Genomic DNA, 27707 nt, shown 5'->3' with positions numbered 1-27707 from the left:
GAGTTAAGGGGCAAAAGTTTAGGGATAACAGGAGGGGGAATTTCTTTACTCAGAGAGCGGTAGCTGTATGGAACGAGCTTCCAGTAGAAGTGGTAGAGGCAGGTTCGATTTTGTCATTTAAAAAAAAATTGGATAGGTATATGGACAGGAAAGGAATGGAGGGTTATGGGCTGAGTGCAGGCCAGTGGGACTAGGTGAGAGTAAGCGTTCGGCACAGACTAGAAGGACCGAGATGGCCTGTTTCCGTGCTGTAATGGTTATATGGTTATATAGATAGGGTAAATATAAGAAAGCACCACTGGATACCAATGAACAGGTATTGCCCATGAGTAAAGGCAGGAAGCCTGCAGGCTGGGGCTTGTAGGAGTGGCCAAGAGGGTGTAAATCCGATCCAGGGTGTGTCAGGGATCAGGGAGATGGACTGGAGTTGGAGGGAGCATAAGCTGTGTGCTGAGCTGTACGTCTTTGACCTGTGTATGATATGTGATGGAAGTTCAGCTAGAATATTAACGGTTAATTGTACTGGTTGGTTGGAGACCCTACCCTATGAATAAGAAGAAAGTGGAGACGCAAGAAAAGAAGTGGCACAGTACAACACTTGTACAAGTGTCAGCACAAGTGTTGTGTCAGCACAACACTTTACAGTGCCAGCAACACGGGCTCATTTCCCACCACTGCCTCTCGGAGCTGCTTCAGTTTTCTCCCACAGTCCAAAGACGTACCGTTCGGTAGGTTAATTTGTCGTTGTAAATTGCCCCGTGATTAGGCTGGGGTTAAAATCTGGGACCCGCGAGGCGGTGTGTTTCGAAGGGCCTACTCCATGCTGTAGCTCAATAAATAACTAAATAAAGCTGGAATCCAATGCAGGAGGGACTCGATACGTCAGGCAGTGTCTGTACAGGCCGAGCACTAGTCGAGACCCTGAAGCCGAGTGTGGAGGGGAGATGGTCAGTATAAAGAGGGGAGAGGGATTGTCGAGGCAGAGGCTGGCACGATAGGTGGAACCTGATGTATGGTGGGGGGGTGATGATGGACAGATGTGGAAGGGGAGAGTAACTGGCAGGTGATAGGTGGAACCCGGTGGGTCGGGGGATGATAGACAGCTGGGGGTGGAGTGTGCAGCTGGCAGGTGATAGGTGGAACCCGGTGGGTCGGGGGATGATAGACAGCTGGGGGTGGAGTGAGCAGCTGGCAGGTGATAGGTGGAACCCGGTGGGTCGGGGGATGATAGACGGCTGGGGGTGGAGTGAGCATCTGGCAGGTGATAGGTGGAACCCGGTGGGTCGGGGGATGATAGACAGCTGGGGGTGGAGTGAGCAGCTGGCAGGTGATAGGTGGAACCCGGTGGGTCGGGGGATGATAGACGGCTGGGGGTGGAGTGAGCAGCTGGCAGGTGATAGGTGGAACCCGGTGGGTCGGGGGATGGTAGACAGCTGGGGGTGGAGTGTGCAGCTGGCAGGTGATAGGTGGAACCCGGTGGGTCGGGGGATGATAGACAGCTGGGATTGGAGTGAGCAGCTGGCAGGTGATAGGTGGAACCCGGTGGGTCGGGGGATGGTAGACAGCTGGGGGTGGAGTGAGCAGCTGGCAGGTGATAGGTGGAACCCGGTGGGTCGGGGGATGATAGACAGCTGGGGGTGGAGTGAGCATCTGGCAGGTGATAGGTGGAACCCGGTGGGTCGGGGGATGATAGACAGCTGGGATTGGAGTGAGCAGCTGGCAGGTGATAGGTGGAACCCGGTGGGTCGGGGGATGGTAGACAGCTGGGGGTGGAGTGAGCAGCTGGCAGGTGATAGGTGGAACCCGGTGGGTCGGGGGATGATAGACAGCTGGGGGTGGTGTGAGCAGCTGGCAGGTGATAGGTGGAACCCGGTGGGTCGGGGGATGATAGACAGCTGGGGGTGGAGTGAGCAGCTGGCAGGTGATAGGTGGAACCCGGTGGGTCGGGGGATGATAGACAGCTGGGGGTGGCGTGAGCAGCTGGCAGGTGATAGGTGGAACCCGGTGGGTCGGGGGATGGTAGACAGCTGGGGGTGGAGTGAGCAACTGGCAGGTGATAGGTGGAACCCGGTGGGTCGGGGGAAGATAGACAGCTGGGGGTGGAGTGAGCAGCTGGCAGGTGATAGGTGGAACCCGGTGGGTCGGGGGATGATAGACAGCTGGGGGTGGCGTGAGCAGCTGGCAGGTGATAGGTGGAACCCGGTGGGTCGGGGGATGGTAGACAGCTGGGGGTGGAGTGAGCAACTGGCAGGTGATAGGTGGAACCCGGTGGGTCGGGGGAAGATAGACAGCTGGGGGTGGAGTGAGCAGCTGGCAGGTGATAGGTGGAACCCGGTGGGTCGGGGGATGATAGACAGCTGGGGGTGGAGTGAGCAGCTGGCAGGTGATAGGTGGAACCCGGTGGGTCGGGGGATGATAGACAGCTGGGGGTGGAGTGAGCAGCTGGCAGGTGATAGGTGGAACCCGGTGGGTCGGGGGATGATAGACAGCTGGGGGTGGAGTGAGCAGCTGGCAGGTGATAGGTGGAACCCGGTGGGTTGGGGGATGATAGACGGCTGGGGGTGGAGTGAGCAGCTGGCAGGTGATAGGTGGAACCCGGTGGGTCGGGGGATGATAGACGGCTGGGGGTGGAGTGAGCAGCTGGCAGGTGATAGGTGGAACCCGGTGGGTCGGGGGATGATAGACAGCTGGGGGTGGAGTGAGCAGCTGGCAGGTGATAGGTGGAACCCGGTGGGTCGGGGGATGATAGACAGCTGGGGGTGGAGTGAGCAGCTGGCAGGTGATAGGTGGAACCCGGTGGGTCGGGGGATGGTAGACAGCTGGGGGTGGAGTGAGCAACTGGCAGGTGATAGGTGGAACCCGGTGGGTCGGGGGAAGATAGACAGCTGGGGGTGGAGTGAGCATCTGGCAGGTGATAGGTGGAACCCGGTGGGTCGGGGGATGATAGACAGCTGGGGGTGGAGTGAGCATCTGGCAGGTGATAGGTGGAACCCGGTGGGTCGGGGGATGATAGACAGCTGGGGGTGGAGTGAGCATCTGGCAGGTGATAGGTGGAACCCGGTGGGTCAGGGGATGATAGACAGCTGGGGGTGGAGTGAGCAGCTGGCAGGTGATAGGTGGAACCCGGTGGGTCAGGGGATGATAGACAGCTGGGGGTGGAGTGAGCAGCTGGCAGGTGATAGGTGGAACCCGGTGGGTCAGGGGATGATAGACAGCTGGGGGTGGAGTGAGCATCTGGCAGGTGATAGGTGGAACCCGGTGGGTCGGGGGATGATAGACAGCTGGGATTGGAGTGAGCAGCTGGCAGGTGATAGGTGGAACCCGGTGGGTCGGGGGATGATAGACAGCTGGGGGTGGAGTGAGCAGCTGACAGGTGATAGGTGGAACCCGGTGGGTCGGGGGATGATAGACAGCTGGGGGTGGAGTGAGCAGCTGGCAGGTGATAGGTGGAACCCGGTGGGTCGGGGGATGATAGACAGCTGGGGGTGGAGTGAGCAGCTGGCAGGTGATAGGTGGAACCCGGTGGGTCGGGGGATGATAGACAGCTGGGGGTGGAGTGAGCAGCTGGCAGGTGATAGGTGGAACCCGGTGGGTCGGGGGATGATAGACAGCTGGGGGTGGAGTGAGCATCTGGCAGGTGATAGGTGGAACCCGGTGCTGGGGTGGGGGGATGATAGACGGCTGGGGGTGGAGTGAGCAGCTGGCAGGTGATAGGTGGAACCCGGTGGGTCGGGGGATGATAGACAGTTGGGGGTGGAGTGAGCATCTGGCAGGTGATAGGTGGAACCCGGTGGGTCGGGGGATGATAGACAGCTGGGGGTGGAGTGAGCATCTGGCAGGTGATAGGTGGAACCCGGTGGGTCGGGGGATGATAGACAGCTGGGGGTGGAGTGAGCAGCTGGCAGGTGATAGGTGGAACCCGGTGGGTCGGGGGAAGATAGACAGCTGGGGGTGGAGTGAGCAGCTGGCAGGTGATAGGTGGAACCCGGTGGGTCGGGGGATGATAGACAGCTGGGGGTGGAGTGAGCAGCTGGCAGGTGATAGGTGGAACCCGGTGGGTCGGGGGATGATAGACAGCTGGGGGTGGAGTGAGCAGCTGGCAGGTGATAGGTGGAACCCGGTGGGTCGGGGGATGATAGACAGCTGGGGGTGGAGTGAGCAGCTGACAGGTGATAGGTGGAACCCGGTGGGTCGGGGGATGATAGACAGCTGGGGGTGGAGTGAGCAGCTGGCAGGTGATAGGTGGAACCCGGTGGGTCGGGGGATGATAGACAGCTGGGGGTGGAGTGAGCAGCTGGCAGGTGATAGGAGGAACCCGGTGGGTCGGGGGATGATAGACAGCTGGGGGTGGAGTGAGCAGCTGGCAGGTGATAGGTGGAACCCGGTGGGTCGGGGGATGATAGACAGTTGGGGGTGGAGTGAGCAGCTGGCAGGTGATAGGTGGAACCCGGTGGGTCGGGGGAAGATAGACAGCTGGGGGTGGAGTGAGCAGCTGGCAGGTGATAGGTGGAACCCGGTGGGTCGGGGGATGATAGACAGCTGGGGGTGGAGTGAGCAGCTGGCAGGTGATAGGTGGAACCCGGTGGGTCGGGGGATGATAGACAGCTGGGGGTGGAGTGAGCAGCTGGCAGGTGATAGGTGGAACCCGGTGGGTCGGGGGATGATAGACAGTTGGGGGTGGAGTGAGCAGCTGGCAGGTGATAGGTGGAACCCGGTGGGTCGGGGGATGATAGACGGCTGGGGGTGGAGTGAGCAGCTGGCAGGTGATGGGTGGAACCCGGTGGGTCGGGGGATGATAGACGGCTGGGGGTGGAGTGAGCATCTGGCAGGTGATAGGTGGAACCCGGTGGGTCGGGGGATGATAGACAGCTGGGGTGGTGGAGTGAGCATCTGGCAGGTGATAGGTGGAACCCGGTGGGTCGGGGGATGGTAGACAGTTGGGGGTGGAGTGAGCATCTGGCAGGTGATAGGTGGAACCCCGTGGGTTGGGGGATGATAGACAGCTGGGGGTGGAGTGAGCAGCTGGCAGGTGATAGGTGGAACCCGGTGGGTCGGGGGATGATAGACAGCTGGGTGTGGAGTGAGCAGCTGGCAGGTGATAGGTGGAACCCGGTGGGTCGGGGGATGATAGACAGCTGGGGGTGGAGTGAGCAGCTGGCAGGTGATAGGTGGAACCCGGTGGGTCGGGGGATGATAGACAGCTGGGGGTGGAGTGAGCATCTGGCAGGTGATAGGTGGAACCCGGTGCTGGGGTGGGGGGATGATAGACGGCTGGGGGTGGAGTGAGCAGCTGGCAGGTGATAGGTGGAACCCGGTGGGTCAGGGGATGATAGACAGTTGGGGGTGGAGTGAGCATCTGGCAGGTGATAGGTGGAACCCGGTGGGTCGGGGGATGATAGACAGCTGGGGGTGGAGTGAGCATCTGGCAGGTGATAGGTGGAACCCGGTGGGTCGGGGGATGATAGATGGCTGGGGGTGGAGTGAGCAGCTGGCAGGTGATAGGTGGAACCCGGTGCTGGGGTGGGGGGAGGAGAGAGCAACCGGCAGATTAAAGGTGGAACCAGTTGAGGAGGCCGATGATGGACAGCTGGTGGAGGGGATATCAGTAGATTTTATAAACCCACTAACCCTCACAGCTATCTGGATTATACCTCCTCCCAACCTGTAACTTCTAAAACACCACCCCCTTCTCTCCATCTCCACTGCATCTGCTCTCAGGATGAGGCTTTTCATTCCAGAACAACGGAAGTGTCCTCCATCTTCAGAGAAAGGGGCTTCCTTTCCTCCACCATCGATGTTGCCCTCAGTCATATCTCTTCCACTTCACACACATCTGTCCTCACCTCATCCTCCCGCTGGTTCCTCTTGTCCTCACTTACCACCCCACTAGCCTCCGTGTCCAGCCATCTCCAACGGGATCCCACCACCAAGCACATCTTTCCCTCCCCCCCACCTTTCTGCTTTCTGCAGGGATCGCTCCCTGCACGACTCCCTCGTCCATTCGTCCTTCCCCACTGATCTCCCTCCTGGTACTTACCCTCGCAAGAGCAACAGGTGCTACACCTGCCCCTAATAGTTCCTCCCACACTACCATTCAGGGCCCCAAACAGTCCTTCCAGATGAGGCAACAATTCAACTGTGAATCAGTTGGAGTGGCATCCTGTGTCCGGTGCTCCCGATGTGGCCTCCTGTATATCGGTGAGGCACAACATAGATTGGGAAACTGCTTTGCCGAGCGCCTTTATTCTGGCCGTCACAAAAAGAAGGATCTCCTGGTGGCCACCCATTTCAATTCTACTTCCCATTCCCAATTGGACATGTCTGTCTATGGCCTCCTCTACTGCCAGGCTGAGGGCACACTCAAGCTGGAGGAACAACACCTTTTATTCCGTCTGGGTAGCCTCCAACCTGAAAGCTCGAACTTCTAGTAATTGTCTCCCTCACCGTTCCCCATTCCTGTCTCCCTCTCTCACCATATCTCCTCACCTGCCTATCACCTCCCTCTGGTGCTCCTCCTCCTTCCCTTCCTTCCATTGTCTTCTCCTGTCAGATTCCCCCTTCTGCAGCCCTTCATCTCTTTCACCAATCAACTTCCCAGCTCTTTACTTCACCCCTTCCCCCTCTCCCAGTTTCACCTATTACTTGCCATCTTGTACTTCTTCCTCCCCTCCTCCCTCATCTTTACTCTGACATCTCCCCTTCCACAGATGTGGTATAACACGCTGTTCTTCTCCAGCAAGTTGTTTTTTAGCTCCAAAAAAAAACGTACTCTGGCTTCTTGCCTCCCTTCCTTTCAGTCCTGGTGAAAGGTCTCAGCCTAAAGCGTTGACTGTTTATTTCCCTTCATAGATGCTGCCTGACCTGCTGAGTTCCTCCATCACTTAGTGTGTCTTGCTTGGGATTTCCAGCATCTACAGAATTGCTTGTGTTAATAACATGCCTTGTGTAATAGTTACAGCAGTTTTGTTTTTAGTAATCCCAAATTAAATAACGTCTTTTTTTTAGATAATTTATTCCAAGTACTTGTTTCTTGTCTATCTCTCACTATGGAAACCTTTCAGAATGGGTCTGAAGTGACTTATAGGCCAATCCTGGTAAGGATTGCAAATAAACACTAGAGATTCTACAGATGCTGGAAATCCAGAGCAACACGCACAAAGAGTATGAGGTACTCTGCAGGTCAGGCAGCATCTGTGGAGAAGAACAAACCTGATGAAAGATCTCGGCCCGAAATGTTGACTGCTCATTCCTTTCCATAGATGCTGCCTAACCTGCTCCGGCATTTTATAAGGATCACAAATGTTGTTCCTTTTAGGACATTAGCGAACTGCAGTAGATGGGCTATTTCAACCATCTGGGATGTTGTTTCCTGAAGGACATTTGTGAACTAGATGATTTTTACAACAACCTGGCTGCTTCATTGTTCAATTCACCAGGAACCAAATATTTATTTCAAATCCTGTTATTTAGTTTGACAAATTTAAAGACAGATCCACAATTATGGAAAAAGGAAAAATAATGCAAAGATGGTCAGAATACATCAAAGACCTATACAACGACAAAGACCGAGAGGACAACTTTGATATCGGCAACAACGAGGGCCCAGCAATACTGAAAGAAAAACTGGAACATGCTATGAAGAAAATGCGAAAGGGGAAATCATCAGGACCAGATAACATTCCGGTTGAACTATATGAAGCGCCAGAAGATTTTGGTGTAGAGAAATTAACAATCTTATTGAATAGAATATACAACAGTGGCAAAGCACCAGAAGATCTTTTAAAGACGTTATTCATTGAACTGCCAAAGAAACCAGGTGCAACAGAGTGTGGACAACACAGAACAATTAGTTTAATGAGCCACCTCACAACAATTCTACTTAGAATCATCATGTTCAGAATAAGAAAGAAAATTAAACCAGAGATCAGTGAAGAACAGTACGGCTTTGTCGAAGGCAAGGGAACATCAAACGCAACTTATATTCTCAGAAATATTATCGAAAGGTCAATAGAAGTACAACAAGACCTATACTTCTGTATCATTGACTACACAAAAGCCTTTGACACAGTGAAACTCCAAGCCATCATGAAAATGCTTAAAGATATTAATATCGAGAGAAAAGATCTAAGAATGATCAGGAATTTCTACTGGCAACAAAGTGCAGCCATACAGATAGACAACGAGATTGGTGAATATCAGCCAATAAAGTGAAGAGTCAGACAGGGTTGTGTTCTATCATCAGACCTGTTCTCCCTGTACGGTGAAAACATCATGAGAATCGTACAAGACCTACCTGGAATAAGTACAGGAGGATACAATATCAACAAACTCCGCTACGCGGATGATACAGTACTGACAGCAAACAGTGAAGTAAATTTACAGAAACTAGTATCTACCATCAACACAGAGAGCGAAAGACTTGGTCTAACCTTAAACAAAAAGAAAACTGAAGTAATGGTAATATCAAAGAAACCTGATACCCCAAACTGTAGGATTGTATCGGCAAATGAAATCCTGAAACAAGTTCACAACTTCAAGTACCTTGGATCATGGGTAACATCTGATGGCAAATGCGAAACAGACATAAAAGCAAGAATAGCAATGGCAAGAACAGCATTTACAGAAATAAGAAACATCCTAACGAACAAGAAAATAGCAATTGACATCCGCCTTGGAACTCTCAGCTGCTACATTCTTTCTATATTGATGTATGACTGCGAGTCATGAACCATCACAAATGCAATGGAAAAAAGAATCAACGCAGCAGAGATGTGGTTCCTCAGAAGAATGCTCTGCATATCATATACAGACAGGATCACCAACGAAGAAGTTCTACAGAGAACGAAAACTAAATATACATGACTTTAAAAAAAATCAGAAAACAGCAATCAAAATTCTTTGGACACATCATGTGAAGAGAGACATTGGAACATTTAGTTACAACTGGAAAGCTGGAAGGAAAAAGAAGCAGAGGCAGAGAGAGAGTGAGAATGAGAGATGGATTAACATCACGGTTAGAAACAGGGGAGGCAACAACTACAATTCGGAGGGTCAGGGACCGTGATGGATGGAGAGACATGATCGCCCATGCCGAACGCCAAGGCATCTGAACACACACACATTTAAATTCACCAGCTCCCAGAGTGGGATTTGAACTCATGACTCTGAGTCAATGGCCAAGATCTCTTGCTGCTGTTCTAATATTAGAGGTAAAGAGATCCATGGAGACATAAAGGGCACAAGCGGGCCTTGCAGTCCATTGAGTCCACGATGACAATTTACATTAGTCCCACCATAGAACACATGAAAATTGGAAAAAATTCTGCAACATTTTTGGCAGGAGGGCATTGAACATGATGAAATCCATTGTCCTTTCTTTGTCAATCAAATTGGATATCTGAAATAATCAGGGTGCAGAGGAGATTCAGCCGGATGTTGCCTATGAGGGCATGCTTTACTTATGAGTCTGAAGAGGCTGGGCCATTTTTCCCTAGAGTAGGGGGATGAAGTGGGAACATGATTATGGTATCTAAATTTCTGAGGGGCATGGATAGGATGGACTGAAGAAACTATTTCCCTATCAGTGGTATAGTAAATATATAACCACATAACAATTACAGCACGGAAACAGGGCATCTCGGCCCTTCTAGTCTGTGCCTAATGCTTACTCTCACTTAATTCACCAATACAATACAATTGGAGGCCATAGATTTAGGGTAAAGGAGTGAGAAATTTAGAGGGGATTTGCCAGGGAGGGGGTGCTTTTTCACCCAGAGAGTGAGAACCTGATGGACACTGCCTGAGAGAGCAGTGAAAGCAGAGTTGATGGCAGAATCTCGATGAGCACCTGATTTGTCCAGACATTGAAGGCTCTGGGCCAAGTACTAGAAAATTCAATGAATACAGATGGGAGCCCAACGGTCAGCATAGATGTGATGGGCCGAAAGGCTTGTTTCAGTGCTTTACAGTTCTCTATGACTCTAAAAGCAGTAAAATTCGTAAAAACTCAACGTGTTGGGGAAGAGAAAGAATTAAGGACTCAGCACCTTCTGCGATTTCTTTGTACACAAAAATATTTGTCATGACTTTTTATTTATCCCTTTGAAGAAACATGAGTCACTTTTAGTTGTTGGAATTCCTTTGAATGTTAATTACACATGGCTACCTTATTATTTCTACCTAGAATCACACAGGCATCTAGGTCCAATTTAAATTGAACAAACAGTGTTGTTTTTTTTTATTATTTACAGTCATGATGTTGGTGAACTGTTGCGGAATGAGTCGATCCCGTGGGAGGGTACAACACTCGACTTCCTGGTACAGCAGCATTTTACTAAACATGGAATATGAAAATCACATGATATCCCATTGCAAAATAGCACCCGTTGTTTAAAGAATATCTTTTAAACCATGGATCATTTTACAAGTTACAATGAATTTTATGAATACATCCCCTTAAGATTACTGTGTAAATGAAGGGACACAACAGCTGTCTAATTATTCAATGCGATTGGATAAATCACACTGTGGGGTGATGTTCCTTAAAAGGTTCCTACCAATAGGTTATTGTATTCTCAAAATGCACATTAATATATATTTTTCACGCCTAGTTTCTATCTTCTCATCATATGACTAGCCTGCGAAGATATGGACGTGGAAAACATTCTGACTGGTTGCATCAGCATTTGCTCTGGAGGGTAAGTGCACAGGGTTGGAAAAAGTTGCAGAGACAACTCAGCCAAATCTATCATAGGCACGAGTCTCCCCAGCATCTTCAAAAGGTGACGCCTCAAACTTCATTGCTAAGGACCCCCATCAGCCCGGGCACATGCTCTCTTTGCATTGCTACCATCAGGAAGGAGGTACGAGTCAAGTCAAGATACTTTTTATTGTCATTTTGACCATAAACTGCTGGTACAGTACATAGTAAAAACGAAACAACGTTCCTCCAGGACCCTGGTGCTACATGAAACAACACAAAACTACACTAGACTATGTGAGACAACTCGAGGCTACACTAGACTACGTGAAAACAACACAAAAACTACACTAGACAACAGACCTACACGGGACTACATAAAGTGCACAAAACAGTGCAGGGTAGTACAATAATTAATTAATAAATAAATAATAAACAAGACAATAGGCACAGTGGAGGTCAAATTTCAATATAATAATAAATGATGTAGATGTCAATCTAGACTCTGGGTATTGAGGAGTCTGATAGCTTGGGGGAAGAAACTGTTACATAGTCTGGTCGTGAGAGCCCGAATGCTTCAGTATCTTTTGTCAGATGGCAGGAGGGAGAAGAGTTTCTATGAGGGGTGCATGGGGTCCTTCATAATGCTGTTTGCTTTGCAGATGCAGCGTGTAGTGTAAATGTCCGTAATGGCGGGAAGAGAGACCCCGATGATCTTCTCAGCTGACCTCACTATCCACTGCAGGGTCTTGCGATCCAAGATGGTGCAATTCCCGAACCAGGCAGTGATGCAGCTGCTCAGGATGCTCTCAATACAACCCCCGTAGAATGTGATGAGGATGGGTGGTGGGAGATGGACTTTCCTCAGCCTTCACAGAAAGTAGTGACACTGCGAAGAGCCTAAAGATACACACTCAAAGTGTTAGGAACTGCTTCCTCTCCTCCACCATCATATTTCTGTACAGACAATGAACCAATCCATAAATAGTACCATCTCACTATTCTGGTCTCTTTTTGCACTACCTATTAATAAGAAATATATATCACACCATTCTCTGTAAACTCCAGAGATGTTGTGCATGAAAATCTCAGAGATCAACCGTTTCTGAGGTATTCAAACCATCCCGTCTGGCACCAACAATCATTCCACGGTCAAAGTCACTTAGATCTAACTTTTCCCCTTCTGATGTTTGGTCTGAATATCAACTGAACCTCTTGACTATGCCTACATGCATTTATGCATTGAGCTGCTGCCACATGATTGGTTGATTTGATACTTGCTTAATGAGCAGGTGTACAAGTGTACTTAACAAACTGGCCACTGAAGGTAGGTCATGGTCTAATAGAAGAGTGAAGCATATTCAAAGGATTATATGGCTTTTTATGACTTTCAATCTGCTTACCCATTCAAGATGAAATCAGGAATGAGAAAGAGCAAAAATATTTTGATACAGCAATGAAATGCTTTTACACTTCGCACATTTCACGTTTTTGTATAATTTATCACCTTGTACGTTCAGCAGCAACCCAACTTTACTGACTGAAGCCAACTTACGTGCTGTTTTGCCCTTTAGGAAAGGGATGAGAATCTACCTGCTGCAATAGTTGAGAACTGTTATTTAGGGTATAAATACATCTCATTTAAAATTTAAATATAGGGACTTTCAGACTGGTTGCTGCTTAGGACTCAATGAAGTATGGAAAATTAATCCTCATGTAATACTGAGCAACTAGAATGTAACATCAGAATGTCAGAAATATTTTTCTTCACCACATCAAACCAGCCACCATCAGGTTCAGGAACAGTTATTACTCTGCAAGCATCAGACCCCTGAACCAGTGTGGATTACTTCACTCACCTCCGCATTGAACTGAATCCATCAGCTATGGACTCACTTTTTAGGACTCTTGTTCACTGTTTTACTTATTTATTATTTTTGTTGACTTACACAGCTTGTCTTCTGTTATACACTGGTTGTTCATCAGTCTTTGTGTATAATTTTTCATGGATTCGATTGTATTTATTCTGTTGTCAATGCCTGCAAAGCAACTCAGGGTTGTATATAATGACATATAATATATGTACTTTGATAATAAATTTCATTTGATCTTTGTCTTTGAAATACTATTGCATGAGGAAGCAAGAACAAGGGTGGAGGAGCCTGTTTTTGTTGTTCCATGAGACCACTGCCGATCTGCTGCTGTAAGATCATATATCTGCCTTTTCCCTAATAACAACGGTTAACACGACTGCATTATAGATTAAAGATCAAAGAGCAAGGTTACTACACTTCAGAGTTCAATTCTTGCACCGTCTGTAAGGAGTTTGTACATTCTCCCTGTGACCACGTGGTCCAAGGATGAGATGGTCATTAGGTTAATTGTCCTGTGATTAGGCTAGAGTGAGCTGCTGGACAGCGTAGTTCATTGGGTCGGAAGGGTCTGTTCCATGCTGTTCCTCCAAATAACATAAAAATTATAAAAGATGTGATTGTACTGCAAGGAGATTGCCAAGACTGGAAAATTTTAGCCATGAGGGATCATTGGAGGAGCTGGAATTGATTCTGTTGGACCAGAGAAGGCTGAGAAAAAAAAACTTAACTGAGGTGTTTAAAATTAGTTTAAAACTATACCTTCCTGCCTGTGTTTCTCTGTGCAGAGAGGTAAGGAAATACAAAGGCAAATTAATTAGGGAAAGACTTTTGGGGAGGAAGATAAATACTCTCAAATTGGAGCAAGGATTTGCAAATCCCTTTCTAAAAGGGAGATGGAGGCAGCAAATATAATCACAAGAGATTCTACAGATGCTGGATTCCAGTGTAACACAGACAAATGCTGGAGGAACTCAGCAGGTCAGGCAGCATCTATGGAAAAGAATAAATAGTAATAAATAAGAGAAAGCCTCCTCCTATTGACAGAGTGCTTGTATGTGTATTAGTAGAACAGTGGGTGACTTTAATTCAAATCCTAGACCGTGGGATTAGAATGTGCAGACTACCTTTACCAGCATAATGGTCAAACATTGTCCTTTGACATTACAAACTTCCCCTGCTTCTCTCAGTCTCCGATTTAAAATTAACAATTGTCTTTGCATTGTTTGTCCATTGCAAAAGCACTTCATAATATTCCACCTCTTTACAGAGTATAATAATTTGTGATAATTAAGCAGAAATAAAACATTTACAATTTCTTCTTGTTTTATAATTGGAGGAAGCACTTAATATTTTTTTTTAAATTGTTGCATTTGGCCTATCTATTTTTGTTTGCTTTTCCTGAAGAAAACACTCAGAAATGGGTCAAAATTCTGAAGTTACTGGAGACAAAGGGGACTACAGATAAAGGACCAGCTTTATTGGCCATACACATCTACATGTATTAACAATTTGCTGCGGTGCATTGGTGCAAAATGCAACAATTGTCCTGTTTATTATTTATTGTAATGCCTGCACTGTTTTTGTGCACTTTACGCAGTCCTGTGTAGGTCTGTAGTCTAGCGTAGCTTTCTCTGTGTTGTCTTTTTACGTAGTTCAGTCTAGTTTTTGTACTGTGTCATGTAACACCATGGTCCTGAAAAACATTGTCTCATTTTTACTATGCACTGTACCAGCAGTTATGGTTGAAATTACAATAAAAGTGACTTGACTTTTGACTTAAACAAAAACAACATTCAGCAACTTCAATGTCAGAGATTCAGAAAGTGGAATCTGGAGCAATCAGCTATCTGCTAGATAAACTCAGCAGCTTGAGAATCGTCTTCAGTGAGAATAGGAAATTGTCAATGCTTCAGGTTGAAACCCTACATCAGACACATCGACAATTCCCATCCACCACCGGTGCTGCTTGATCGGCTGAGTTCTTCCAGCAGCGTGCTTGCTGACTCTCAATTCACTGATTCCCTTTGCCCAGTCTTTGCTGGAGTGTAGATAAACACTCTCTACAATTCCACGAACACTTGAGGGCCATTTTGCTTTGAAATCCTTTCCAGAGTAGGAAATCATTGTAAATAAATTGAATTAATATTTAATCTTGCTATCACCTGGACATACAAAGATTTAGTTAGAGTTTAGATGAACATTTTCTTTTTTTTAAGCTAACCAAATAAATTAAATTGCCTTGACAGTTTAAAAGAAACATTTTAATGCTATTGCACAATCTATAGTGTAATATTATCGTGCTATACCTAATTCTAAAGGCATTCTGTGACATTAAATGCAGTGTAGAATTTTCCTTCTCACATTCAGCTGCACTCTCTCTTTAATTCTCTTTATTGACCAAGTAAGGTGAACAGTCCTCAGCCTCTTCTGAGCCATCAGAAGAAACATAACGCTCTCTGAATAAGAGGACAGCGCTGTTTTTCCAGCCCCAACCAATCTCACTGGCGTTTAGGAACTGGTCAGATTTTGAGGATGAGGGAGTTAAAAGATTATCTACTCAATTTATACCTAATGTTTCCTGATCAACTTGGAAATCTGCTCTAAGATAAAATCAGGTAAAGTAGAAATCAATATACATTTTCAAGACAAGAAACAAAAATCACAAATCATGTAATTAAAATGAATGCATATCATAGGAAATTACTCGGTCCAAAAAAATGTCATCTGCATTGCATCCTAAAACTACTAGTGCCAGGGAAAAGAAAAAGAACATGCTTACGTACCTGGTTAAAACTAAGTCCTCTCAAATGTAAAGGTGAGTTGGTCTTCCTACAAACCTCCAACTAGGAATTTTGTGTCTACATTCAGTTCAAAATCTAATTTTCAATGCTGGAGTCTTGTTGTTTTAAACGTCTGAAAGAAAATGGCTTTTTGTGCTCATGGAAATGCCCAGGTGGAAAGACTGCTTCTCTACACCTGATCTCCCAATCTCTTCCTCTTTTCTCTGGGGGGAGGTTCTGAATCATCTTTGCATTTTCACCTCACTGGTTGACTGCCATGTTTTGCAGGAAGCAATATCAACAACACTGGAGTATCTGATAAAGCTGTTTTTGAATTTGCAAAATAATATTTTGCAAGATAACCCTTGACTCGGCTGTGACAGTTCATTGGTTACCCCTCTCCTGAAATGTAGATTCCGAAGTGGTTGGTGATCCATTGTGGGGTGAGGAGAGTGCTCCCTTCCACAGATGGGGCAGGAGGTAGCAGACAGGGTGACGGGAGGGTAGTTGCTGAGGAGGAGCTCTCATTCCACAGTGGCCTCTGTGTGCTCCTAATCCATGACCTCAAGGTTCTCAAAGTCAAAGGAAATTTATTATCCAAGTATGTATATGTTGACATATGCTACCTTGAGATTAATTTCCTTGAAGCTATTTACAGGAAAATAAAGAAATAATTTATGAAAAACTATAAAACTAATGGGTGGAGATACTTCTCAACCAAAGGAGGGGTAAGGTGCTCCTTCCCTCTGCTAGCCTGCAGGTCGCTCTTGGGTAAGGTGTAGTACTTGCTTAGCCCCCACCCCCCCCCCCCCCGATCAGAGTCATTTCAAGCCATGGGAGCAGATGGTGGATGATCGTATGAGAAGCTGGTACATATCACAAAGCCTGGTTATGTGACCACTGACGCCAGGCAGACAATCTCTGAAGAGTATTGATATTGGCTGGGATCACCCGTCTTGTAAAGACACTGCCCAGAAAAAGGCAATGGCAAACCACTTCTGTAGAAAAGTTTGCCAAGAACAATCGTGGTCAAAGACCAGGATTCGCCTGCGTCATACGACACGGGACATAATAATGACGATAAAACTGTAAACAAAGACTGACAAACAACCAATAATCAAAAGAAAACAAATTGTGCAAGTATGTAGGAAGGTAGGTAGGGAGGGAGATAATGCTGAGAACTTGAGTTGTAGAGTCCTTGTTAATAACTCTGCAGGTTGTGGAATCAGTTGTGAATGGTGAAGTTACCCAGCCTGGTTCATGAGCCTGATGATCGTAGGGTAATAACTGTTCCTGGACCTGATGGTTGGGACCTAAGGCTCCTGTAGTCCCTGTGCAAGGGTAGTAGCTGTGATCATTTTCAGGACTATTGCAGATCCTCATCCTCACCCTGGAGTGTTCACAGGCAAGGGCATTCCCAGGAGTCAGTGCAGATGTTGTATTGCTTTAATAAGGCTTTGGGCCTTCCCTGGACCTCTGGATGATCTCCCCCTGTGACAGAGCCCAGAATAGAGGGTCTGTTTTGAGAGTCTGGTGTCACTCCACCAGCCTGGTGTAGTGACCGAAGGAACCCGAGCCTCACAACTGGTCTGAGAGAAGAGAGTGACCTTGGTTCACTTGTCCTTCAGGTGTAGTTGGAATGGTTTGTGGACACAAGGAGTTGGCATTATTTCTTCAGTATTAAAAAATCAAACTGATGGAAAAACCCAGCAGGTCAGACAGCATCTATGGCAGGGGTTCCCAACCATGGACCGAAACCATTAAGCAAGGGGTCTGTGAGCTCCAGGCTGGGAACGCCTGATCCATGAAGAGAGAAGCAGCAGGTATGTCAGATTTGCCACCATTTGTCAGTTCAGAGAGTTTACAGGATTTATTTCAGATTTTTGACGTCTACACTTTCTCAAATTTTCCTTTGTTGTTTTTGCAATGTTACATTCTTCCTTTCACTAGCTGCTCCTCCCAGGGTTATTCCCACTCTGCACCTTGCAGGCCCCTCCGCTCTGAACGACTGTCCAAAGTCACAGAATGGAGAATGATCAAATATTTTCTCTTTATTGAATTTCCCTTTGCAAGTTACGTCTTAGTCTGTTTCCAAACGGTAGCCGCTCTCGCTGTCAGACGGTCTGCACCTCATGTCTGCAGTCAATCTTTACATCTGTTCACTTTGGTTAAAGACACGTGTGCCACCAGAAAATGTTTTCTCTTTATGTTGGTACAAATACAAGTCCTACTTTCTAAGATAAACAAGTTCAGCTTCTCAAATATATTTCTTTACACTTCAGGGGTAACTATCTACGTAATCTCATGAAACTACTGGACAAACCACCTCAGATTAGGGATAAGCACATTCGCATTGAGGACGCCTTGATGTCCGTCGAGCACTTATCACATCAAACTACAGCAATTTCACAACAGCTGGACAGTTTGTTTGAATGAAATGCTTCAGGCATTTTGATGGGTGCACTCACTCATGATTGAAGGTCCATAAAGGGTGATGTGCAGAGCCCTCGAGAATGAACAGTGAACTGCTTGGTTGTCATCAAACCTACTGCCAACATCCTCCTGGTGCTCCCAATGCGACTGAAGGTATAGAAAGTTCATCATTTCTGCTATTTAAAATTAATGAAGGAATGAGGTAGAGAGAGAGGCTGAGAGAGACACGCAAGGAGAGTAACAGACAGACAGAAACAGTGTGAGAAATAGAGAGAGAGAGAAAGAGACAGACAGAGAGAAAGAGAAAAAGAGAGAGAAGAGGGAGAGAGAAAGAATGTGAGAGAGAAAGAAAGAGGAGAGAGGGAAAAAAAGGAGAGAAGGAAAAAGAGATGGGGAGAGAATGAGAAGGAAAGAAAGGGAGAGGGGAGAGAGAAAGAAAGGGGGAAAGAGGAGAAAGTGAAGAACAGAGAGAGGAGGGGAGAGAGAGAGAGAGAGGAAGAGAGGAGAACAAGAAAGAGGATGGAAGAGAGAATGAAAGAGACAACACACCCTGCGCACACACACACACACCTTGGATTACATTGGACATCAACTCTACTCAAAATGGAACTCGTACTGAGCCATCACAGTGAGTTATCTCCCACTGCCAGTTTAAATTGTTTCTATTATATTTTGTGGCTAAATGCCTTTCATTTAAATTACAAACAAAGTGATTGAGATCTCTCATTCTGCCCTTGCATATCTTCAGACCATGCACTGTATTTCACAGATGTTGAGGTAAAGATTAGATTGCATACTCTGATATAATCGTTCATGCAAAAATATGGAGACTATATTGCAAACAAGAGAAAATCTGCCAATTCTGGTTGTATCAGAGGGATAGGAACAAGGAAATACAAAAGGAAAATAGTATAACCATGGTGACAAGGGAAGTGAAATCAAATGTAAGGGCAAAAGAGAGGGCATATAACAAAGCAAAAATTAATGGCAAGACAGAGGATTGGGAAGCTTTTAAAACCCTACAGAGAGCAACTAAAGGAATCATTAGGAGGGAAAAGATGAAATATGAAAGCAAGCTAGCAAACAATATCAAAGTGGATAGTGAAAGCTTTTTCAAGTATGTAAAAAATCAAAGAGAGTGGATATAGGACTGCTAGAAAATGAGGACAAAGAAGTAATAATGGGGAAGAAGGAGATGGCAGATGAACTAAATGAGCATTGTGTATCAGTCGTCACTGTGGAAGACACTAGCAGTGTACCAGATGTTGAAGGGTGGGAGGGAAAAGAAGTTACTGTTACAAGGGAGAAGGTGCTCAAAAAACTGAAAGAGCTAAAAGTACATAAGTCACCCAGACTAGATGAACTACACCCAAGGGTTCTGAAAGAGGTAGCGGTAGAGATTGTGGAAGCATTAGTAATGATTTTTCAGAAATCATTGGACTCTGGCATGGTGCTAGAGGACTGGAAAATTGCAAATGTCACTCCACTCTTTATGAAAGGAGGAAGGTAGTAGAAAGGAAATTACAGACCAGTTCAACTGACCTCAGTGGTTGGGAAGATGTTGGAGTCAATTGTTAAGGATGAGGTTATGGAGTACTTGGTGACACAGGACAAGATAGAACAAAGTCAACAGGGAAAAATCCTGCCTGCTGAACATGTTAGAATTCTTTGAGGAGATTACAAGCAGGATAGATAAAGGGGCTGTTGTGGATGTTGTATATTTGTACTTTCAGAAGGCCTTTGACAAGGTGCCACACATGAGGCTGCTTACCAAGTTAAGAGCCCATGGTAATACAGGAAAGTTACTGGCATGGTTAGAGTATTGACTGATTAGTAGGAGGCAGTGAGTGGGAATACAAGGATCCTTTTCTGGTTGGCTGTCAGTGACTAGTGGTGTTCTATAGGGGTCAGTGTGGGACTGCTTCTTTTTATGCTGTGTATCAATGATTTAGATGGAATAGCTGGCTTTGTTGCCAAGTTTGCAGATGATACAAAGTCCACTGGAGGGGCAGGTAGTGTTGAGGAAATAGGTAGGCAGCAGAAAGACTCAGATTAGGAGAATGGACAAGAGAGTGGCAAATGAAATACAATGTTGGAAGATGCATGGTCATGCACTTTGGAAGTAGAAATAAACGTGCAGACTATTTTCTAAACAGGGAGAAAATCCAAAAATCTACGATGCAAAGAGATTTTGGAGTCCTTGTGCAGAACACCCTAAAGGTTAGTTTGCGGGTTGAGTCAGTGGTGAGGAAGGTAAATGCAATGTTAACATTCATTTCAAGTGTTCTAGAATACAAGAGCAAGGATGTGATGCTGAGGCACTGGTGAGGCCTCACCTTGAGTATTGTGAACAGTTTTGGGCCCCTCATCTAAGAAGAGGTGTGCTGGCATAGGGGAGGGTTCAGAGGAGGTTCACAAGGATGATTCCAGGAATGAAAGGGTTATCATACGAAGAATGTTTGATAGCTCTGGGTCTGTACTCGCTGGAATTTAGAAGGATGAGGGGGATCTCTTTGAAACCTATTGAATGTTGAAAGGCTTAGACAGGGTAGATGTGGAAAGGATGTTTCCCATGGTGGGGGAGTCTAGGACAAGAGGGCACAGCCTCAGGTTAGAGGGGCGTACATTTAAAGCAGAGAGGTGGGGAAACTTCTTTAGCCAGAGGGTGGTGAATTTGTGGAATTTATTACCACAGGCACCTGTGGAGACCAGGTCATTGTGTGTATTTAGGACAAAGCTTGATAGGTTCTTTATTGGATACAGCATCCAAGGTTACAGGGGGAGCTTGGGGAGTGGGGCTGAGAAGAGGAAGAAAGGGTCAGCCATGATTGATTGGCAGAGCAGATTTGATGGTCCAAATGGCTTAATTCTGCTCCTATGTCTTATGGGTGGGCTACAGCAACAGAAGCTTAGGAACATACCTCAGTGGCCACTTTATTAGTACAGAGAGACCTAATAAAGTGACTACTGAGTGTACACTGATTGGATCACAAAGGGTCACTAAAGGATTTATTGCAGGTTAAATAATATTTTTCTTCAGAACTAACTCACTAATGTAAGAGGCATCAGTTTGGGTTATACTTTGTATAACTGAGGTTTTATAGAACCTTTAATTACCTTACATCAGATTATTGGTGCGGTTCCTGCGAGAGATAACAGAAGATAGGGGTTCCAATCAACCTTCCCCCAGTCCACCTGCTCATGGCTGGATCCAGGGAAGTGGCAGTAATGTGTGTGAATGGCTGATAAAACATGGATTAACATATAAACTGTGGACAATTATTCAATCGCTTTATTCTTACAATGCTGAAAATAACTAAATATCATACCCATTGTTTTTGGGAAATACACTGGGAAATGTCCAGCTTGGATCTGGATCCATGGTACCGTGTTAAGTAGCTGCATATGTTTCGTACAAACCTTCCAGATGGTTCCCAAAAAACATCCTTGCAAGATGCTGAAGGCTTAGATTTCACTAGAATGTATTTCTGCATAACAATGTTCTAATTAAAAGGTATAGCCTGGTTTTCACTTTCTTTCTTTCTTTGTTGATTAACGTTGTTTGTGCTGCCAGATTCCAAACATTTAAAGCCTTGGATTGGAGAGAATGGATTACAGGACTGTAGGGTAACCTAAGGGTTTATAATGTTTTAAAGTAACGCCTCAGAGAGTCCAGAGGAGGTCCACGAGAATGATCCCATCAATGAAAGGGATAATGTATGAAGCGCATTTGGTGCCCCTGTATCTGTACTCACTGGAGTTTAGAAAAACCAGGACGAATCTCATTGAAACTTACCGAATATTTAAAGGCCGAAATAGAGTGGATGTGGTTATAGCGAGTCCAGGACCAGAGGGCAGGGCCTCAGGTTCCAAGAACGTCCATTTTGAACAGAGATAAGGAGTTTATTTAGCCAGAGGTTTGTGGAGGCCAAATAATTGGGCATATTTAAAGTGGAGGTTGATAGGTTCCTGATTATTTATTTATTGAGGTAGGGCGCTGAACTGACCCTCCCTCCCCTTTCAGCCGCACCTCCTAGTCTCGTCAAGGGACAATTTGCAATGACCAATCAAAATACTAACCGGTACGTCTTTGGACAGCGGGAGGAAACCGGAGGACCCAGAGAAAACCCACTGGTGTAGATGACCTCGGAATTGAACTCCGACGCCCCAGAGCTGTAATCGCATCGCGCTAACCGCAATGCTACCTGTTGTGAATTTGATATTTCAGTAATATTGCGAATACATTGTCGGATTAAACTTTCTTGTTTGTTTAAATAACTCGTTACGGTTATCAGCAAAAATAAGTGACATCATGCCGCTACCTGCCACATGATACATACGCGTCTCATTTAAAGCAAACCCAAAGTTGGATCTGATATTCCAGACTTCCTTGGTTTATTTCAATTAGTTTATCTTTTTTAAATTAGAAAACACAGCAGTGGCGACAAGGTATTTTTAAAATGCACCTGAGATGATTACCTACCTGTTGAAACACAGTGAAACGTTCGTGTTTTTAAGAAGCCAGCAAAAATGGCATGAGTTTTTAAAAAAGCGCAGCACGTTTTTATTTCTTCGGAGCAGCACGATTTCTTTGCAAAAGGAAAGAGAATCAAGTTTTAAAAAATACTTGCAGAAGATGCCAAGAGCAGCGTCTCCACATCCCTGGGAATGGCCTGCATTATCCTCGCAGAGCAATCGTCTCGATTTTGCCGGACCATTCATGGACGCAAGTTTCTTAGTAGGAGTGGATGCAACGACATATCAGCCAGAAGTGTTCCCTGTAGCCTCCACTACAGCCTTGCACACTGTCATAGAAACATAGAAAATAGGTGCAGGAGTAGGCCATTCGGCCCTTCGAGCCTGCACCGCCATTCAGTATGATCATGGCTGATCATCCAACTCAGAACCCTGTACCTGTTTTCTCTCCATACCCCCTGGTCCCTTTAGCCACAAGGGCCATATCTAACTTCCTCTTAAATATAGCCAATGAACCGGCCTCAACTGAAGCGGCTGAAAGAGGAGGGAGGGTCAGTTCAGCGCCCTACCTCAATAAATAATCAGGAACCTATCAACCTCCACTTTAAATATGCCCAATTATTTGGCCTCCACAAACCTCTGGCTAAATAAACTCCTTATCTCTGTTCAAAATGGTGAATTCCACAGATTCACCACTCTCTGTGTGAAGAAGTTTTTCCTCATCTCGGTCCTAAAAGGCTTCCCCTTTATCCTTAAACTGTGACCCCTCGTTCTGGACTTCCCCAACATCGGAAACAATCTTCCTGCATCTAGCCTGTCCAATCCCTTTAGAATTTTATACGTTTCAATAAGATCCCCCCTCAATCTTCTAAATTCCAGTGAGTATAAGCCTAGTCGATCCAGTCTTTCTTCATATGAAAGTCCTGCCATCCCAGGAATCAATCTGGTGAACCTTCTCTGTACTTCCTCTATGGCAAGAATGTCTTTCCTCAGATTAGGGGACCAAAACTGCACACAATATTCTAGGTGTGGTCTCACCAAGGCCTTGTACAACTGCAGTAGAACCTCCCTGCTCCTGTACTCAAATCCTTTTGCTATGAATGCCAACATACCATTTGCCTTTTTCACCGCCTGCTGTACCTGCATGCCCACCTTCAATGACTGGTGTACAATGACACCCAGGTCTCGTTGCATCTCCCCTTTCCCTAATCGGCCACCATTCAGATAATAATCTGTTTTCCTGTTCTTGCAACCAAAGTGGATAACCTCACATTTATCCACATTAAATTGTATCTGCCATGAATTTGCCCACTCATCTAACCAAGTCACCCTGCATCCTCTTAGCATCCTCCTCACAGCGAACACCGCCGCCCAGCTTCGTGTCATCCGCAAACTTGGAGATGCTGCATTTAATTCCCTCGTCTAAACCATTAATATATATTGTAAACAACTGGGGTCCCAGCACTGAGCCTTGCGGTACCCCACTAGTCACTGCCTGCCATTCTGAAAAGGTCCCGTTTACTCCCACTCTTTGCTTCCTGTCTGCCAACCAGTTCTCTATCTACATCAATACCATACCCCCAATACCGTGTGCTTTAAGTTTGCACACTAATCTCCTGTGTGGGACCTTGTCAAAAGCCTTTTGAAAATCTAAATATACCACATCCACTGGCTCTCCCCTATCCACTCTACTAGTTACATCTGTCAATATGGTCAAGGACACACTAGACCGGATAATTTTGAAACCGCCGGTTTCGCGTAAAAACAATAGGCGTCCACACTATGCGTTTTTTGGAAATATCTCTATCCACATTGAAACGGAGATTTCGACGAATCTCCAACTGCTGCGCATGCGCAGAACACATCTACCCAAAACAAGCGGCAAGTTTGGTGTCGAATCTCGCCATGAAAGACTTGGTGCACGTTTGTTCGGTTACAGACTAGAAAAACTTAAAACGACGGACCGCTGTTGGCTCCCGCGCAGGAGAACTTAAAACTTTTTAAAAAAATACTGGAGCGTACGGCGGCAACCGACGGGGAGTTCACGGACAGATTGACCCGGCTGACGACGAACTTTGAAAAACTGACTAACTCTGTTGCATTAATAAAGCCCCTTGTTAAATGTATAAAACATGTCTGCATCAGTGTTATCTTGCATTTCCATACAATGTTACATTCGGCTGTTATGCATCTATTGTCAGAGAAGTACTTGTATAAATAGGTAAACCATCTTCATACGAGCAAGGACAGAAACAGGGCAAAGTGAGTATACTTATTTATTCAGTAAGTTATGGGTCAAAGTATTTGGTGAGTACATTTCTAACTCTTCTGGATTCAGTCTCGTTGCCGTCTGTTCTGAAATTGTTAGGTTGCGTTCAAGAAAACATTGAAATAGCGCGCTGCCGTTCAGAAGTCTCCGGTTACGCTGTCCACACTGATCTGCCCGAGAAGTGTTTTCAAAAATATCCACCTTGAAAAGCGTTTTTGAAAAGCTCCGGTTTCAGGAGACGAAAACGCCGTTTTAGTGTAGACAGAGGGTAAAAACGAAGAGAAAAAGCTTCGGTTACCGATTTATCCGGCGTAGTGTGGACGTAGCCTTAGTTAACGACAATGTTCCAGAGTTTGTGGCGAAATGACTGAAAAGTCTTTCCTGAAGTTAATGGAGTAAGATTTACTACATCTGCACCGTACCACCCAGCTACAAATGGTTTGAGGGAAAGGTTTGCCCTGAGTGTAAAGAACAAAGAACAATACAGCACAGTACAGGCCATTCGGCCCACAATGTTGTGCCGACCGTTAAACCCTGCCTCCCATATAACCCTCCACCTTAAATTCCTCCATATACCTGTCTAGTAGTCTCTTAAATTTCACTAAAACCGGACTGCAAGAAATGTCAGAACACACACTTAACACAAGTAACGTAATCCTTACGTATGTGAAGGAGGTAAGAAATAAAAGTTAATTCAATTCACTGAACCAGAAGCTCACCAATTTCCTCCTTGTATATCACACACTCTGTAACCAACAACTGCCTGGCCGTTATTCACACTCGAATTATGCGGGACACACAGCTGAGACAGGCTGAGGGCTCCTCAAACAAGGAGGTTCGATACTTCACTCTTGGGACAAGCAGTTCTGATGAGGGACTAGAGCAGTGGTTCCCAACCTTTTTTTGGCCATGCCCCACCTAATCACCTCTAAAATCCTGATGCCCCCTGTGGTGATTTATAATTCTTATTATTCAAAAAGTGAACTCCTATTCACCTGGAGGAAGCCTAAAAGACCATTAACTTGGTTTAAACAAGCTTCCAAAGAACACGGCATTCATGAAAGAGAAAAATAAAAGAACCAAAGGACTGTTAAAGTTCTGAGGAAGAAATTACTAAGAAATTGTAAAAAAAGAACATTAAGTGATATTAAAATAATAATAATAATAAATAAATAAAACAATGCCGATTCGTTTCTACAGCATACAAAGTCAGATACACCGTTTAAAAGAGATGACGCAATGTACACACCTTCACACCACCAAGAACCGAAAGCTACTGCAAAATGCAGCATTGGCGCGACCTCGTACGAGTTTCTTACGCATTTGGACTTGTTCATTCGTTCCTTCCTACGTCAGTCAATTCATTAATTTAATTATGAAAGCCATTTGATGGTTGTAATGATGGTGATACACTATATATACAGTACATACGCAATTACACATGTACATACACACAAGTATTTTTATGTATGCATACTGTATATACACATATGTATTAACTCGCTCACACACTCATACTCACACAGACTTACTAGAAAAAATTCACTGTTAACTCATTCTCGAATTGCCCCCCTTAAAAATCAAATTACCCCCCTGTGGGGCGTACGCCCCACGTTGGGAACAACTGGACTAGAGAGCTGATCAAGACTGGGGATTTGCATAGATCAAGCACAGAACCGGGCCACTCTCCCACACAGTGATGTCATTTGGAGACGGCACATTAACCAGCTGAGGAGCGCGAAGGCAATTGTTTCCAGAGCGGTCAGGCCGCTTCCTGCAGCCCCAGAGTCAACTCCTACAACCTCAGAGACCTCAGGACCTGAGATTGTTTACAGCCACAGTTCTCACCGGCCAAACAGTGATCCCTTTGTCAGGAAAGACGTTATCCCACAAGATTAAGAAAACCTCCACGGCGATTAAATCTTTAAGTCTGAATGGGACAATTTAAAATTTACTATGCTGTGGATGTGTGTATTCTAGTTGTATTATATAGAATACCGTGTTTAAGTTGAGATGCATTCTGTATTGATTGGAGTTTATAGCTGAGCAGGGAGGTGCGTTGTGTATTTAGTACTTAGGTAGTATTTGAATAAAATTGTAAATATATTGTTTGATTAAGTATTCTTGTTTGTTTAAATTAGTCATTACGGGTTAGATGTAATAATAAATAAATTGCATACGTCATGACGCTAATACGTGATACGTCGTTGTCGTTAGGTCGCAACTGGAATTTCCAGTTGGCGGACGATTTCCCTCCACGCCATTCTGTTTAAAGTAAACGCGAATTTAAATACGTTATTCCAAACTCTTGTTTTTATTTTGATTAGTTTAATGTTTTGATGTTACAAACCATAACGCCCCGCGGTAAGAGTGTCAAATGTTCCGAGGCGAAGGCAGGGGACTGGGGTTAAGAGGGATAATAAGTCCGTCATGATCGAATGGCAGAGCAGACACGATGGGCCGAATGGTCTAATTCTGCTCCTGTCTTTTCTGGTCTTATGATCTAGGAGATACCGAGCCTGCAAGTACAGGCAGAATGAGGCACAGGGAGAGACTGTACAATCCCTTCCTGGGTTTTCATCCCTGCCTTTTGCAACATCCTTGGTCCCACTATAGACCTAGAGCACTGTAGACCAGGACCTCTTTGCTTCTTCTCAGTCAACTTTGACCCCTTCCTCATGATCGTTGTTCTTAACTTCCAGCTCTCTTTCAGGGCCAAGTCCTTCTCCCCTCTATTGCCCGATGCTGGAGAATATATCTCGATTGATTATTGGAGACTCCCGTCTCCCCAGCTTCCTCACGGCCTGAAGGCTCCAAGTTCACGGCCATTGGCTCTCAACACCAGAACCTCCCTCTCTGACCCGACCAGGGCCTGAGACCGATGTCGGTGGGCAGCTGCTTCCTCCATGAGTCCAAGTGGGAACCCATGCTTGCATATCGCCACCATGAAAGCGAGGGGCATGGAGAGCTTTTCAGCAGACTACACCCTCCTCAGCAGTGAGAAGCATTATTGCAACGCGGACTACCGGAGTCTACGAGTGGAGCTTGACGTGAAAGGTCTGGGAGGTGTTGGAGCTGTCCATTGAGTGGAGGGTGGAGGGTAGGGGAAAGGGGGAGCTGGGGTGTGTGGGTGACAGAGCGTGAGCCAGAGAGGACAGTGAGATGTTCCCATCAGG

The 27707-nt window shown here is 45.9% G+C and overlaps 1 protein-coding gene across 1 annotated transcript in view; it reads right to left on the bottom strand.

Moving 5' to 3' along the window:
• Positions 1-15535, bottom strand: part of LOC140740400 (tetraspanin-1-like) — a 45016-nt gene extending 29481 nt beyond the window's left edge. The window contains exon 1 of the mRNA XM_073069537.1: positions 15357-15535. The gene's annotated coding sequence lies outside the window, so the exon portion shown is untranslated. The remainder of the gene's footprint in view (positions 1-15356) is intronic.
• Positions 15536-27707: the final 12172 nt, after the last annotated feature.

The sequence above is a fragment of the Hemitrygon akajei genome, chromosome 16 (assembly GCF_048418815.1).
Source record: "Hemitrygon akajei chromosome 16, sHemAka1.3, whole genome shotgun sequence".
Taxonomy (NCBI): domain Eukaryota; kingdom Metazoa; phylum Chordata; class Chondrichthyes; order Myliobatiformes; family Dasyatidae; genus Hemitrygon; species Hemitrygon akajei.
This window is presented reverse-complemented; position numbering and strand designations above follow the sequence as displayed.